At 37.9% G+C, this 17,757-nt stretch overlaps 1 long non-coding RNA gene across 1 annotated transcript; it reads left to right on the top strand.

Annotated features, from left to right (window-relative positions):
- The first annotated feature begins 2,364 nt into the window (after window positions 1-2,364).
- LOC149468397 (uncharacterized) lies at window positions 2,365-9,767 on the top strand. The gene is made up of 3 exons (XR_016311719.1): window positions 2,365-2,467; window positions 4,321-4,390; window positions 9,638-9,767. It is a non-coding gene; the product is annotated as an uncharacterized LOC149468397 (long non-coding RNA).
- The last annotated feature ends 7,990 nt before the right edge of the window (window positions 9,768-17,757 follow it).

The following is a 17,757-nucleotide window of genomic DNA, read 5'->3' as shown; positions in this document are numbered from 1 at the left end:
AAAAAAAAATAAAGAGACCAGACTTTTGAAAAAATCCTTTATTGAACAAAAAACAAAAAAACAGTTTTTGACAAGTCATTTATTAGAAAAAAAACAGGCAAAAAATATGGTTCCATCGTTGTAATCCGTCAGTGTCCAGCATTGTTACGATGATGCTGACTCACCGAAACAAAAAAAAAAACCCCAATGCTCGCCGACCCGTCCGCATCCGCCGAGCACTCACCGCTATCTGACATTTGCGAGTCATATGTAAACAATTGGGAAGAGCTAGCGGTGGCAAGTTGTCTACGTCTGACTGGCAACTGTCAGAACTGTCATTCACAATTGGGTGGAGTGAGTGGGTAAGTAAGTAGACCATTCCTACTTACTTTGGTGAGTAAATTAGAATTCTTTGTATCCAATACATTTTTTATGGTAATGCACAAGGCCAGTGCTTCCTCCCTTTATTGTTGTTTTAGTCACAGTGCTCAGGTGTACCCAACCCCCTCAGCACATTTCAGATCTTAAAGTGTATGTTACCTTATTTCATATTCCTGATATGTTTATGTTGTAACATGTACTTGTGTTAATTACTATCCTTTTCTCTTTGTGTTTCTTCCTTTGTATGAAATACATGCGTAGTACCTAAATAGGTGCTAGGATTAGTTATATTTAGTGCTGATTTATAAAGGAGCTTTAGTGGAGCTGTGTGTATTTTTGTCCGGTAAATTTAGCTTGCCTCAGCGTATTCAGTGTGGCTGAAATTGATTAGTTAGGTCCGTTCCGTTGTTTTCAGCAGCTTTTCAGAAATCAGCAGAACATTTTGGATTATAGGTGTGGAGCTATGCAGATGACAGCATGAATATTTATACAGCCCTGAAGGCTGCTGGGAGACTGTATATATTCTCTGAGCATACTGAGGTCTGGGTCTTTTCCTCTGTAGGATCAGTCCAGCCTGGAGGGCTTCTGCCCTCCAAGGCAACACCACTATGTGTTTGCTGTCCAAGAGGCGCCTCAGGTGGGCAACCTGGGGGCCTGGATGCTAAAACTACTAAGAGTTGACTGACGGGCTGTCTGCTGAAGTTCTAGTCTGGTATGGAAGGAGGCAACCAGCTGTCCCTGGACATTTTGTGGGTACAGACTGCTGAGAGATCTTAGAGACTTTTTGGGCTACCACCCCTCTTGTACTGGAGAGTCAGCTGTATGTTTGCTAAAGGGGACATCGGCTGGTGTCCAGAAGAGCTTAGTCTACCTAGTTCAATTTGAAGGGACTGTAGCTTTTGTCGCTCTAAAAAAAGAAGCCAATGTGCCTTTACTGTTCTACTACAAGTCAAGTCCACATTTTGCTGTATGCAAGGACTTCTGCTTCAGCCTTACAGAAAGGGGTTCACTGTCCTCAATTTGTAGATAGTTTCTGTTTTTGGAGTATCTTACTCAACTCCCACATCCCTATCCAAGGTCTCCAAAAAGAACAAGAACAAAAACAGCACCCTAGACTGGTTTTCGAGGAAAAGAGTGACTGTGTTCATTTGCCTGGCTGTCGGGCAATCAAGGGGGAAAGAACCTGTGCAAATTTCCAATGGTTCCTAGGAGAGTAAGTGCTACACCTGTTTTACAAATCCCCTGCTTTCCTATTTCAAACTGACCACGCTAGGCATAAATGCACATCCATCCCAGCATAGTCAGCTTTCTTCTTTGCACTCTACTTGGGAGCACAGCCTAGCCTTTCCTGACACGCGCCCTGCAGTCTCCACCCCCACCTTTCTAAGCCCCTTATGTAGCTGAGAACAAGAGAACAGATGTTTTGTGATCACTTGTAAGAAAGGAAAATATATATATATATATATATATATATATATATATATATATATACATATTTTCTGTATATACAAATGTTTTGCCTTGCTTTTCTATTTGAAAGTGAATGTGTTGTTGTACAAGGTGAGGGTTCACGTATATATATACTTATTTCTTATATCCATTGAGACACACTACAGTGCTGACCCATGCTGTGCCTGAATAACAGCTTGTGTCCAATTATGAGATCTTAAACATGCCAAGAGGTATCTGTACATACAGAGAGCCGGGTGACTAGCTGTGTCTATGAAGATGCAAGTTTTCACCTATATGTATGAATACTTATACATTTGTCATTGTTCTTATTGTCTCAAATATTGCATTTTCTTGCATTGCTAGCTGTATTAAAAATTTAAGGATGAAGGTATGAATTAGATTGTGTAATAAATGTGCATTATTTCACAAATGATGTTTGTTATGAGATTATCTGTTAATCTTCTCCTATCTCTGTGGCACAAGGTAGTCAGCAGATATAAACTTTCTGATCCATCAGTGCAACGTTCACCCCACTCCTAACACACCCACCCACTCCCCTCCAGGCTTTTCCCTATGGAGGAAGCAGTCTATATAATACATGCACCTATATGCAATGGCAAGGGACTAGGCAGAGCTCAGAGTGCAGTACTGCAAGGTGAGTCTCAGCCAAATGCAAATGTTCATGTATATGTAAGCACTGTATTAGATTAGAATGTTAATGTAGTGTTAATGATATAAATAATAATTTCAATGCAATTTTATTATGTTATTTTGCAACACTGATCTGCATAAATGTGTACTCATTTATAATCTTATAAATGTGAATCGGTGTCCAAAAATGTTTTATAAACACCTGTGGAAAAATCACTAAAAGTCCCACTTTCCCCCTTGAAAGTATAAATCAATCATAATCATAAACCTTCTTAGTGTCCATACAATTATTGCATTGATTAAAATATTACTCTTCCATATAACTTTAAGAATTTGGAAATAAAATAATTATTCATCTTTTGTGCTAGGCTTGCTGTCTTCACTGGCTGCATGCTTGTTCCAGATCAGTGATTTGGGGCTTGTCCACACCACCAGCGTCAGACTGCATTGCTCAACACAGGCCAAATAAAATGCCATTGTTTTCAGAGGTGTTGGCTTACCCCAATGACCTGCGTTGTATCCCAGGTTGCATTTTGTCACAATGTTGCAATGCATTGCAGCATGTATTGAAAAGATAGAGATAAAATAAGCAAAACAAAAAGTAAACTCATTACAAGGAAGATTAAAACTGATTTGTAATGTAGTGCAATGTATTGTCAAATTGCTTCTCACATTTAAGATTTGCAATGTGGTGTGAACAAGTCTTCAGTGAATATTGAAGTCAGAGGCAGTCAGGACCCTTGTATTTGCCTATACTGACTATAGTTCACTCCTGACACTTTTTTCTTTAAACTTTATCTGTAGCCAAAACTTTTCTTTACAGTGTTGCATAGAGAGGGGAAGGGTTGGAACATCTGTCAGGATATATTGTCTGCGCATACATTAGAGAGACTGACCTTCTCTATTTGTAGTGGGAACTACTATTACTGGGACAGAAGATGTAGAGAAATGCAATATTTTATGGTTGTCATCTAAGTAGGAGCAACATGTATCTTCTAATGGGGGCACCTGTTTCAGTGCAGGAGAAATTTCCCCTAATTTTGGAGAGATTATCACTAACTTCCTGTTGGACACAATAGGAAATATGGGCAAATATCTAGAAAATAAGGAAAATCCTCTCCTATGCAGCTGTCACAAGTTGTAACAATTGTCCCTATTGGAAGACTTTATACCTGTTTTGATGACAAATTAAAATTTTGGATTTTTCCTCAATTTCAGTCCAATAGAGAAGGTTAATCTCCTCAGCAGGGACATAAACACCAAAAAAAGTGACAGGGAAAACTTTGGGCTTTAGATATATTTTAGTTGTTACATTCTTATAAAATCTTGTGCTTTCAGCACATAGTAGATTTCACTGCATGTACATCGGGTCCTGACTAGGATATTGTGCAATAAAGAGACAATGACAAATTTTTCTTTGACCACACATGCTTGCTACGTGTAAATGCATTTTTACAAAAAATCTCCCCCAAAAAAAATATTTAAGTAAGTTTACAATTTTGTGTTGGGCCGCATTCATAATCGTGTTGGGCCGCATGCGGCCATGGGCCACAGGTGGGACACTGCTGGTTTAGAGCCAATGGTAAGTTACAGTTAGGGCTAGTGGTAGGACTGACATTGGGTTTGGAGTAAGGTGTGGTTTTCTTTAAGGAATATTTTGGGGGTATGTGAATAATGTGCTATTTTATTTATGGGTTGCTTGCAACTTGTGTACCCATAAACTGATGCAGATCTACCTTGTATCAACATTTTGACTTTACACAGTGATTTGCACACAGTATTTCAATCCTGATTTTCCTGGTTGTAGTTAATATGGCCATAACTGTTCTACATATAATGTGGTCTGTATTTTAACAGATTGTCAGCTGAAACCTAAATATGAGGCTTGTGGTGATCTCCACTCTGCTTGTTCTAGCTGCCTGTGCAGGTGAGAAATATATACCCAATGACTATCTGAAACATGAAAATATATACTGTACCTATTACTATATACTGTTCTCTCCATTACAGTATGTTTAACTTTTTTTCGCTCCTTTCCAATTCAACTTTTGAAGAACAAAGGGTGAATATCATTGGGCTGGGAAGGAGCGAAAGCTTTGCGTACATTATACTCACCTCTCTGAATTACCACATTTCATTCTCTTTTGACCTGAGCACACATCTACTGTATAAAGATGTCCAAATATACACATTTCATTCTCTTTTGACCTGAGCACACATCTACTGTATAAAGATGTCCAAATAAACACATTTCATTCTCTTTTGACCTGAGCACACATCTACTGTATAAAGATGTCCAAATAAACACATTTCAGCCAAATTGCCCCACTGTCTATGTTGCACGCTTCCTCCGACGTTCCTCTCTGGGTCCTGCTGGAACTACCTAATTGTGCCCCTATCGCACTATCGACACTTCTATGGCTTCCCCCTGCCCTGCGTCCTACGGCGCTGAGTCCGATGTTGCTCCATGGCCTACGAGTCTGGGACTCAGTACGTTACTCCAGTGGTCTGATGTCGCCTTTCTTGCCCTTGCTTCCAATCGTTAATAACCCTCTTTTCCCGCCGGGTCTAGATCACCCGAGGGCATTTTCTTGGTGGGTGGCTCATGGTTTCTCACAGGTGCAATACTTTTTGATTTTTCGGTCCTTTCCCACCTGGAATGTCCTCCGGGAGTCTCGGGATGTTCCCCCAGCGGAATTTTTTCGGTACCTTCAGTTGCGGCACTGGCTACTCTCGCTGAGGGCCACTTCTGCTTTCCCATATCAGAAATCTGCCTTTGAACGGCTTTGCCAGCAGCGTCCGGGCGCCCCGGGCCTTATCTCCCTTCTTTACGCAGCTTTGAGCAGATGCTCGTCGCACACTTCTCTTTCATATGTAGTTCAGTGGGAACGCGACCTGGGAGTGGCTGTGGATCCGGAGGTCTGGAATAAAGCCTGGTCACTCATAGCTAAATGTTCGTTTAATACGACCACGCTGGAAGCAGCCTATAAGGTATTGTTTCGTTGGTATTGGGTGCCGGCTCGTTTGGCCCAGGCTAACCCTGCCTGTAGTGATCGATGTTTTCGGGGTTGTGGCCATCGTGGCGATGTACTGCATATCTGGTGGTCATGCCCGAGGTTGGTTCATTTTTGGTCTCGTGTGTTTGGCCTCCTTTTCACTTTGTTTCATCTCTCCATACGCCGGGATGCTCGGTATGCTTTGCTTCATTGCCCCATACCGGGCCTCTTGGCTCGTCAGCAGCGGTTGGCTTCCTATTTGTTTTTATCGGCCACTAGGACAATTGCCCAGGCCTGGAAGAGTCCGTTTGTACTTTTTCAGGGGGTGCGGGATCGTATGACTACTATGATGCTCAATGAACAGATGTCGAGTATATGCAACGACTCTCAACATAAATTTTTGACAATATGGGAGCCGTGGTTGCAATATGCCTTTCCCACGCTCCCCCCTGCCAGTATAGGGAGGTGAAGGAGTTTTGTATTGGCGCTCATGGACCCTTGCTCTTTGGTGTGTGTTTTTTTTTTTTTTTTTCTCTTTCTTTCTTCTCTGCTTTTCTTCTTTCCTTTTCTGTTTGTTTTGATGTGACAGTGGACAGCTGTCTTTAGGTGCGATAATCTGGGTTTCACTGATGTTATTGTAACCTATGTGCCATTGATAGCCCCTGCGTGGGCATACGTTTTGCCTTATTGGAATTAGAGCGTTGTCTGCTCTATTATGCATTTTCTATCGGTGCAATTGATAGCCCCTGCGTGGGCGTGTTTTGTTGCCTCTGTTTTATACTGTTTAAAATTAATAAAAACCATTGAAATACAAATAAACACATTTCATTCTCTTTTGACCTCAGCACACATCTACTGTATAAAGATGTCCAAATATACATTTTGTAGGAAAAAAATTGTTTTTTATATCTCCCAGCTGTCTCTAATTTGGAAGAGCTGTCCTTCTGATCCCTTTCTTTCCCCTTTTTTTATCACTTCTCCTTCTTTTTGGTCTAATGTATTGACTTCTGAAAAATGCACTACTTACAGGTGTTACCAAAGGTGTTATTCTACTGTAAATGTTTTATACAAACTACTGGTACGTTTAACTGTATTTGTTTTGTTTCTTTTTCAAAATCCAGTATGAAAACAACACTTGTAGATTCTAAGTGGTTGTAAATGCTCAAGGTGTTTTACCATCATGCAATCTATACATTCTATGCATAAAGATAAAAAACCTTCTGTGTGCAGCAGCTCCCCCCCCCCCAATATTTACCTGAGCCCTATCTTGATCCAGCTATGTGCACGGCTGTCCTCAGCTGGTCTTGGTCTCTCCCTCCTCATTGGCTGACACAGCAGTGGGAGCCATTGGCTCCCGCTGCTGTCAATCACAACCAGTGAGCCACTGAGGAGAGAGTGAGGTGGGGCCAAACAGTGGCGGTTGGGGCCAAAGCATGGATGTGTGCAAATGGACAAACAGAGCAGCATCTCAGGAGCGAGCCTGCTCAGGTGCCCCCCATAGCAAGCTGCTTGCTGTTGGGGCACTTGGCAGGAGGGAGGGGCCAAAAGTATTGCCTGAGAAGAAGAGGATCGGGGCTGCTCTGTGAAAAACCATTGCACAGAGTAGGTAAGTATGACATGTTTGTTATTTTAAAAGAAAAAAAATGAGTCTTTAAATCACTTCAGCCTATCTTTTTTGGCATATGAATTCTTCATGATCTTCATAATCTATGTATTTAATGGTGTGGGTATATCCTTTGTCTGGAGGGTGGCTTAGGAAGGTCGATTTAAATCTGTAGAAGGTAGGGGAATTATATTTTGTCAATTTTTTATTCCACTATGTGCATGGTAGCTAATCAGCTTCTAAATTCAGCTTGTTCAATTAAGATTTGACAATAAAACGTGAAAGCTGATTGGTTTTTATGCCCAGCTGCACCAGCTCTTCCATGATCCAGTTTTAGTATCTCCCCCCTATAAGTATAATTACTTCTTAGATTAACTGACTTCTAATTTGCTTGAAACTCAGATAAAACATCTGTAAACTCATCTACCAGCTGGTCAAAGTCTAAAGCAATTTATTATTTGCACACATCTGCCTCAGGTTATCTTGGAGAATTAGGAAAACATCTTGTCTGTTTTTTTTTACCTCGGCTTAAAATGTGTTTTGCTTACGTTTTTTTTCTTTGCACAAATCTTGCTTCACTAACCAGTGATTCTCAACCCTCCAGTGCCCTTTAGAAGCATGCCTCCAGGCTGCAGTGTTTCATCATAATCATTATCATCATGTCTTTACAAAACCCTCCTAGAAATCCAGCGCCCTTGTAACAACTGTGCACTTAACTGAAATCTCAAACAATATTATCATCTTTATGAGCTATCTTCAAAACAACAAAACTCATCTTTCAGATGTAATTCTGATGAGGAATTTAGGGACTTGTATGCTGCAAAATATTATGTTTTCCAGCCCTGAATATTTTTTTAAATATATTTCCTTCTACATTTAGACCCAATGAAATCACAAAGCATGCCATGGTATGAAATGTGCTTAAAGGGTAACTCCACTTTCGTGGGAAAAAATAGCAAAAAAACAAAATAATATAGCGTATACAATTGTGACTTAAGTCATATTGTAATTGAATGCTATATAAAAACTACATTTCCTTTTCAATGTGCAGCATTGTAATCTTCTGTAAAATGCAATGCTACCTGAAGCATTCTGTACACAAATGGTGTACAGAACGCCCCCCAGATATGTCATTTTCTGTCTGTGTGATTGGCTCATTGATATTTCCAGACGTCTGCACTAAGATTTAAACCCGATTTTGGGCATCCCCTGCAACAAAGATGGCATTTTAAATGAGTTACTTCCAAAGGGAAATCACATCTAAAGGGATGCAGACTTTGCCACTTTTGTCATTAGAGCCCTGCAGTTACAGAAGCTGATAAATAATTATGAAGTAATTCCCATACATATTTACTCTGCACGTGGACACAGCCAAACAAACATCTACTTATTCCGAATAACAAAATAAAGGAATCTGCAATCAAATTTGTTCAAATGCTTGCAATGTATCACCCAGAGGGGAATATTTTTTTCTCAACAAAAGTGGAGTTACTCTTTAAATACCTTGCAGACATGTTTTTTGCCATTGTTGCTGAGTACATTGCTCAGTTGGAAATGTTGCACTGGAAATTCCACCAATGACATCCTTTAAATTCCAGTGCTCCCTCTCTTTGTTTTATCCATCTTTTTAGTATAACTTATCATTTTCTAAAGCTTTATCACAAATCGTTTCACCTTCTTGGGATTTGGAGGAAAGTGGTTAGCTATCAGAACCAGTACAGCTTTTGTGTACAACAGAAGCAGCACGACTAAGGACTAGTGAAGATATAAATGAAGGCATACATGAATTTAGAAAAGATTAGTAGAAGGATTATGGAAAAATAGAAATATGAATGAATGATGGTACCCTGGATAAATATCATCTAATATTCATCATCTCTCTAGTTATTAAGCCAACAATGTCAGCTAGTAAATGTGTTGGTCAGCTGATAGGGGCTGACAATGCAAAAAAGATTCACTTCAATTATCCAATGATGAAAAAAGCTAATTCTTTACTATTTATTTCATTTACACATGATTTTATATTTGAAGCAAGTCTTTATTATTTTGTGTGAGCACTCCCAATAACTTTAGTAAATCAGCCTTTTTGTAAGGAGAGGTAGTGGAACTGTTGAGTTTCTGTTGCTGTCAATACTCCTGATGCTTCTGACATTATTTCAAATACTTTTCTTAAAGGATGAACTGACACCATTGTTCTTCTTATTAAACACTGCTTTCTCTTGGAAAGTCCACAGGAAATGCTATTGGTTTTATAGGTGACTTTAAGTTCAAAAGTAAAGGATTTAATAAAAGAAAATCATAGTATATTTATATCAATCTCTGTCATCTCTTGCACATCAAGTTCAGATTTGGAAATGGTTACTTATTTTGCAGACATGTACTCACCACTGCAGCCTTACCAAATGTCATACTTTAACATTATGATATTCATTCAATAATCAGAGTTTTTAAAGCAAAATAAAAAAAAACCTCCTTGATTGTATTAATTTCCTCCAATACACAAATATCAGGGAAGAAAAATTGCTGATCTCTTTATATCATCATACACTGACCTATTTTTGCTTCTGGTATCCAGTTTCCGCAAATGATGAAACCTTGCTGTCCTCAAGTATCACCTATATGCAGGATCTGGCCGGTGATTTTGCTTCTAAAACAACAGATGCCCTGAGCCAAGTTAAAGAAATGGCACTGGCACAACAAGCAATGTAAGAATCAATTTCATGTACTGTAATACTCACTTTGTGTTATTCTCAATTTTAAAATTGGCATTCCTTGGTATAGTAGGTAACAATTACCGATCAATACTTATATATACAGTATGACATAGATAGATAGATTTTTTAGTAACTATTTATTAGAAAAATTATATGAATTCACATTTTAGTGTGCTCAAATTACATTAGTGTGTTTTGTAAAAGAGAGAGAGTACAGCAGGTGCTGTTTGCCTTTAAATTCTGCCTCTGATCACAAATTCTTACAATCCTTTCTAAAGAAAACAGGGAAGGACAAAGTCTGTGACTCATTTGATTAAATGTAAATTCAAATGTTGGCTATTGCCCTTTTTACCAGCAGCAAAATAAGCAGGGAACATGAAAAAGAGGTGTTTTATGTGCATCTGAGATAATCTATGGGATGTGTTTCCATTTACCCTTAGCTTAATATAAAGGAAAAGTAAGATTCTCTTTAGGAGGCGAAATCTAAGGGAGCCATCTTTAACTACCTTCCCACCTTCTTCTAGCTCTTTTATCTAATCTTGGTGGGAGATCACAGCTTATAGATTTTACATCACATGATCTTTTTTTCACCAAGGCCTCCTTTGTTTCTTTATGTCACTAAACATTATTCACCATTTCCTCAAGAAATGTTTTGCAGCTACAGCTAGAAATGATTTACATCAGTTTAAAGAAAATCATGGTTTTTAAAAAACCCCTATATATATATATATATATATATATATATATGGCATAACTGCAATCATTAATGTACTTCAATCCAATTAACTTTTTAATAAATCACCACCACTGCTTAAATGCGAGTAGGATCTTCAAAAGTCTTTTACTGAATCACAATGGCAAAGAGCCATCTTATACAGCCATGCATACTGTATTACCCAATGGGAAATATCCCACAAAATTCATTTGAGATGGTATATAACTCCTTACACAGTGGCTGAAATCACACCCTTTTTAGATAATACCTGTTGTAAGGGATGTGGATTGACAGTAACCTTATGACACATGCTGTGGTCTTGCCCCCATCTTTGCAGTTTCTGGAGGGCGATATTCAATTGCCATTTTAGGCCTGTTCCTAAAGCCTAACCCCATACTTGTGCTACTAGACTTGGGAATAGACAGTATGCCTGCAGATTTAAGACCTCTTATTATGCAGGTATATTTCGCAGCCAAATTTGCAGTTACTAGAAAGTCAAATTCCCAGGAACTTCCAGGAATTTTGGAAGTTAAATAGCACATGGTACTTAGTTACGAATATGAAAAATATATGGCATATATAGTATAAAGTTCCAAGTGAATAAATGTAATAAAACTTTGACCCATTGGGCAGTATACTGTCACCACACTTAATAGCATGAGTGTTCACGCTTTTTATGTTTGTTGATGAATACTTACATCTTTCAACAAGGCACTTGTACCCAAAATATTCTTTCTGCTGATAGAATAGTTACAATTTAAATCCTTTTTTTGGATTCTGTATACCTTTACATGTTGTCATGCTGTCATGTTTTCATATTTTCAGTGCTCAGTCTGACCACTATGCCAAATACTGTTGAGGGCATATAACCCACATTGCTGTTGACTTTTCATCTGTCGATGACTTGCTATAATAATTTATTATTCAGCTTTGTACCAGAAGCATAAGTGCTGTAATAATCTGAAGAATGTATATTGTTCTTCTGGGTAGTATAAAATTAAGGTAATATAAAATTAAAAAAAAGAAGAAACATTTTGCGCCCCTGTCCTGGTGCCCATTCTTGATGAAAGCCTCCCAAATAATCTTCACATCCAACATACAGTACTTTCTGGTGTGTCAGATACCTGCATTCCCACCTCTTCAGTTCTTCCTCTTGGACCCTGTAGTAACTATCCTTAGCAATTTGTGTTAGTATTTAAAGAACACTTTTGGGGTATTCCTGTATTGTATTTACAGCAAGTGTATTAAGTCAACATTGTTTTCAGTGCAGAGAATGCATAGGATTGCATAAAGTTGCTGCCTATACACGCTGTACAATGCTCAGTAAGTGAACTTGTTGTGGTCATATGTTGGTAACTTTAAAAATGAATATTTTATGATGCACATCATTTTAATATACAGAGATCTAAATTGCATTTACTTTTTTTTTTAGTGAATTGTATGATTCAGGAAGTGAGTATGTATCATCTGTGTACACCTCATTCGTGAACAAGGCAATGGAGAGATGGGATCAGCTGACCAAGTCATTCTAAATTGGTGGAACAAATGTATTTCGACATTTTAATATTGCAAAGATTTAGCATTCTTTTCTGTATGTAGATGTCTGCCCTTATATTGTCATAACTAATCTCAGACTATTCTCTTTCCTAAAAAAGATCCTGCATCCATGTCAACCATATTACTCCTGTACACCTATATGCTGCACTTATTAACTTGCCATTCTGATGTTTTATGTTTTTTTTTTTAATTCATAGTTTGCCTGTTTTATAAATAAAATGCATTTTAAAGACAGTATCTGACTTTTTTATTTTACTTTATTTCATTTAAAAAAATCAGCAGAGTTCTTTTGCCTTTAAGGTGGTTGCATATTGCAGTGGTTTTAATTTATTCAGTGATTTATCATGCCCAGGATGTAAATAGCCTCTTTTGTCTTTAAAAAAAATTTAAAATAAAAGTCAAAAGCTACGAATACTGTAGCTGCTGGCTTTTAGTCCTCATGCACACTGGATGTTTTTACAGCTGCTGTTTTTGACTTTTGGCAGTTTTTTTCTATATCCAGTATATTCCCCAGATGTTATCCTGTGTATTCATGCGCACATAGACTGCATTCAGGGTTTTTTGGCAGGGGCGTTTTTTGGCTGGAAAAACCCCTCAGAACTAGTGGGTTTCTAGAGGAGTTTTTTTAGCTGTAAAAACGCTCTAACACCGAAAAACACGGCAAAACACTAATGCAAAAACACTAAAAAAACGCTGAAAAACTCATGTTTTTAAAGTGACTTTACACAGCTAATGTTACCAGCGTTATTAAAACGTCCAGTGTGAATGGAGCCTTAAAAAATAGGACACTTACCTGTCCAGGGAATAAGCTCTGTCCTCGCCCTGGCTGGCTCTTAGCTGGTCTTTGGGTCCCCAGCGTCAGCATGTTTACTAAGGCAAGCAAGCTGTGACTCCATGCAGCTTCACAATTGGCTTCCCATTGCACATGTATAATCCATGGTGTGCTGTATTTTTTTTTTATTTGTTTATTTAACTTTTATTTGATTTTCCAGTACAAAAAGAACAATGCATATATAAAAATATTTCACATATACACATTCTATATTACCCCGATATGACCCCCATCCCATTTTCCCCATCCATTTCCTCTTTCCTGAACTATATCTTCTCTCAAGTTTATCTATCTCCGATACTGCTCTCCCTCAAATTCACAATTAAGACCCTCTCCTGACTTCTAACCCCCCCCCCCCAATTTCAACCAGTTCCATATATCTTTCAGAGAATTTACATTTCAGCCAACTACACCACATTTTCCTGAATTTTTCCATTTTATCCTCCTCCATGTGACATAGCTCCTCCATCCCATAAATATTTTCAACTCTATTTATCCATTTATTAATTCTTGGTGTTTCAGGAACCTGCCAGAACTTGGGAATCAAACCCTTAGTCGCACTAATTAGATGATAAAGTACCCTATTTTTATATTGTTTCGCTGAGGGCTCAAAGTTGCAGAATAAACACCACCAAAGATCTCTCTGTATGGTTATCCTGAATATATTGAATTATTTCCTGCCAGTATTCCTGTATTTTTGGGCAACTCCACCATATATGTGCCATTTTACCCCTTTCTTAACATCCTCTCCAGCATAGAGATGAGGTATCTACTTGTTGTCTGTAAGCTACGTTTGGTGTAATATACCATCTAGTTAAACATTTATAGTTCATCTCCACTGTGCTCATATTTGTCACCTCATTTGTTAATTCAAAAACCTTATTCCATTGCTGTACATTCAATTCTGTTCCAAGCTCCTTTTCCCATTTTTCCAAAAACCCCGGAGGATCAGTTCCTTCCATAGCCATTAGGATCTTATAAATCCTAGAAGTAACATGTTTTGGGGTTATTTTTTCATTTAACAGTTTTTCAATTGGATACATATCCTCCAACGTCCTCAGTGGTTTAGGGAGACTTGAAACAAAATGATTTAATTGTTAATACCGTCAATCTTCAAATGTGATAAATAAATCTTTTTTCTTCTTTAAGTTTTGAAAAGTGTGCAGTTTCCCTTCATTCAATATATCCTTCAAGCATGCGTTCATCTCCCAAAAATATTAACCTTCCCCAGGAGGAAATTCTTGGTTCCCTCCAAAGGAGTCAATATTGAATCATATTTCCATCCTTTTTGACTTTACATTCTATCCCATATACTCAAGACTTTCCTTGTCAGTGAATTAATGTTAACATCCAATGTGCAAAACTTATGTGGAATCCATACAATCTCTAACTGTGCCTTACTTAAAATCCCTTCCATCTTCATCCATCCTTTCCCGTGAGTTAAATGTCCAATCTACTATTCGTGATAAAATCACTGCTAGATAGTAATTCCTTACATTAGGTAAGCCCAAACCCCAATTCTCTTTTTCTCAACTCAGGACCTCATAACTAATTCTTGGTTTCTTGTTTGCCCATGTAAATTTAGTGATCATCTTCTTTATTATCCTGGGAGGTGAACCAGAAGCATGTGGAACTTATACAGAATTTTTGGCATTATCACCATCTTTATCAGATGTATACGTCCTATCCAAGAGGCTCCTCCCTTTAAAAGTCTCCTTAGTTCTTCCTTAATTTCATTTATTAGGGGGATAAAGTTTGCTTGATATATACTATTTGTTGAGGTGGTTAATTTTACTCCCAAGTGTCCTATTTTCTTTTCCCTCCAAATAAATGGAAACTCCTTTTGTAAACTCAACTTTTCTGACATTGAAAGATTGATATTTAATATTTCTGATTTTACCAGGTTTATTTTCAAGTTTGATAGCTCGCCATACTGTTTTAATACCCTCATTAAGTTAGGCAACGTTATTCTAGGTTTAACAATATAAAACAACATATCATCTGCATAAGAGACTACTTTATGCTCCACTTCACCTATCTTTATTCCCGCTATATCTACACACTTCCTTACCCTCACCAGAACAGGTTCCAAAGACAGTACAAACAGCAACAACAACAAAAAGGGAGAGAGGGGCATCCCTGCCTAGTACCGTTATACATTCTGAAAAACCAAGAAGAACCATTTTAGCATTTTAGGGCCTATTCCTATTGCCTCTAGTGTGTCAAACAAAAATCCCCAATTAACCCTATCAAAAGCCTTTTCGGCATCAATCGATAGGAGTATTGCTGGCACTTTCTCTCTCTTAGCTCTTTGTACAAGGATAGTTTTTCCTGTAACAGTTGAACATGTTTTTAAAATTCAATACATCAATGGTAAAGAGATGAAAAGACCATGCAAGTGAGTTGTTAATATGCATATCATAATTATGCCTTTTTCATAGAAGTAATTTAGGCTTAACAGAGCTCTGTCTTAGTCTGTGTTGTGAACTGGACTAATCTGTGAAGTCAAATTTTATAAAAGCTAATCAAGGTTTACTTTTTTTTTATATAATTTTTTTATTTGAAACAGTTTAAACGCAGAACAGATATAGGTACAAAAACACATTCCAATGTATCATGGCTGAATATAGCATAGGAACCAGGATCAGATACATGTCAGCATTACCCCAGGTAAACCTGTATAAAGCATGGCCAATGAGCATCAAGATAGCGCAGCCAAAGCCACAGATGGTACCAGATTAATATCGTATTGAGGTCAACTAGATACATTAGAAAAAGGACAAGGTTTCACGATACAGATTTATTGCTATAATAATGTGGGAATCAACAATTGGCAAATAATGAACCCAATGTAATACTAATTAAGAAAAAGCGCCAAAAGAAAAAATCTCCAACTCAGCTGCAAACCTTAGCCCAAATCAGGTATAAGTACTTAATAATAAAGGAATCCGCTAATCATAAACAAAGTGTCAAATAACTCCAAACAAAAAATATAAAAATATATATTAAATAATAATCTAAAGATAAATAATGTCCACAAATCTTGTATAAAGTCCAACCACCATAAAGTGATAAACAATGTTGCAATCTTGTATAAACAATAAACAACGTGAAGAAAATCCACCACCGAATGAATTAAATAAATTCACCAGAGTGATATGCTGATCAAATTATAAATCAGCATAATCGCTAGTGCTCTGGGAGCGATGATCTGTTTGAGGTATCCAAAAGTATGGGAGCAATACTCTGCAATCAGCCAACCCACATGGATGAAGAAACTTTGATATCAAATGGACCTCCTCTTTCTCTCTCCATAAATAGGGCAATGCTGGGGAATTGAAAAGAAATATAATAGTGCAGTACGTTCTTTAAAATATAAGCTTTATTAGATGCCAAATATAAACTCACAAAAAAAAGTGTCTAAGCCGACACCAGCAATACTAGCCTCTGTCAATACCAAGGACGAGCCTCGCTCACTGAGGTAGCCCAGCCGACAGTCTCGAGGAACGTCCTGACGTCACATCCATTAAGTCCCGCCCTACGCATTTCATCATTCGGCGTCCTCACGGAGCGGAATCGATGTCAGACCTCTACTCATTCATTATATCTCCCACTCAATCTGCATTGCGGGATCGTTTAAACCAATCAGAACGGCATTCTGGTGACACAATACCGCTCGATCTCCGCAGATTCATTCAATAATCAATAACTGTAAATATATTTAGTGCATATAATCTCCAAATAAGCACTGAGACCCAGAAGAAGAGGGGAAATAAAAACGCTGTCACTAATATATAAAAATAGTATACATACAAACATTACAATATAAATAAAAACTTCCAAACTATCCAAAATAAAATACAAAAATATTCAAAAATATATTTTTATATATATCAGAAATATATTTTTATAGTCCACGAAACACGTCAGCCTATTGGATGTCTACACTCCCTATTGCGGACTGTTACTCAGCGCGGTGTTGACCCAGCTGTTCTTTATGATGTGCCTTGACTATATTGTCGTTTGTGAGTACAACACCCACTTTATTTTTTATTAAACATTTTTTATGGTAATGCACTAGACCTGTGCGCCCTCTGTTTGTTCTTTCCTCATTCAGTATATTTGGATTCCCCCGGTCTGTTGAGGGCAGCAAGGTGTGCATGTTCCAGGACATTCTTAATGTGGTTGTAGCCTGCATCGAGTCCATCCCCAAGCGCAGGAGCCTTTGTGTTTGCTGGTTCTATGCTGATTTATAATTTGATAAGCATATCGCTCTGGTGAGTTTATTTAATTCATTCGGTGGTGGATTTTCTTCACCGTGTTTATTGTTTATACAAGGTTGCAACATTGTTTATCACTTTATGGTGGTTGGACTTTAAACAAGATTTGTGGACATTATTTATCTTTAGATTATTATTTAATATATATTTTTATATTTTTTGTTTGGAATTATTTGACACTTTATTTATGATTAGCGCAGTCCTTTATTATTAAGTAAATAATGAACCCAAACACTGAATGAAGGGCTCACTCAATCAGAAGAAAGAGGGAGTAGAAAGGAAAACAGGAAACGAACATGGAAGAGAGGAAATGATCTTTCAAGGAAAACACAGGCATAACAGGTAAAGCAGGAAGGAGCTCCCCAGAACAAAGGAGAAAAAGGGGAGAGGCAGGAAGAAGTAGATAAAGGTGAAGTGGTCCTCCCCGGGCAGGAACCACCATCCAAGGAGGCAGCATCAAGAGGTAACAGGCATCTCCTGTGAGTAGGAATCAGTGTATATAAAGTAATGCTAGGGTCGGCAAGTTTCAGTAATGGCTTCTTCCATATTATGTAACGTGGCCGAGAGATCCTCCATGTCCCTGAGGTCATTGACTTT

Source organism: Staurois parvus, unplaced genomic scaffold (genome assembly GCF_062004578.1).
Source record: "Staurois parvus isolate SC_StPar_1 unplaced genomic scaffold, SC_StPar_1.0 ptg000087l, whole genome shotgun sequence".
In the NCBI taxonomy this organism is placed as follows: Eukaryota; Metazoa; Chordata; class Amphibia; order Anura; family Ranidae; genus Staurois; species Staurois parvus.
The sequence above is the reverse complement of the archived record's forward strand: the minus strand, read 5'-3'. Positions and strand labels throughout refer to the sequence as shown.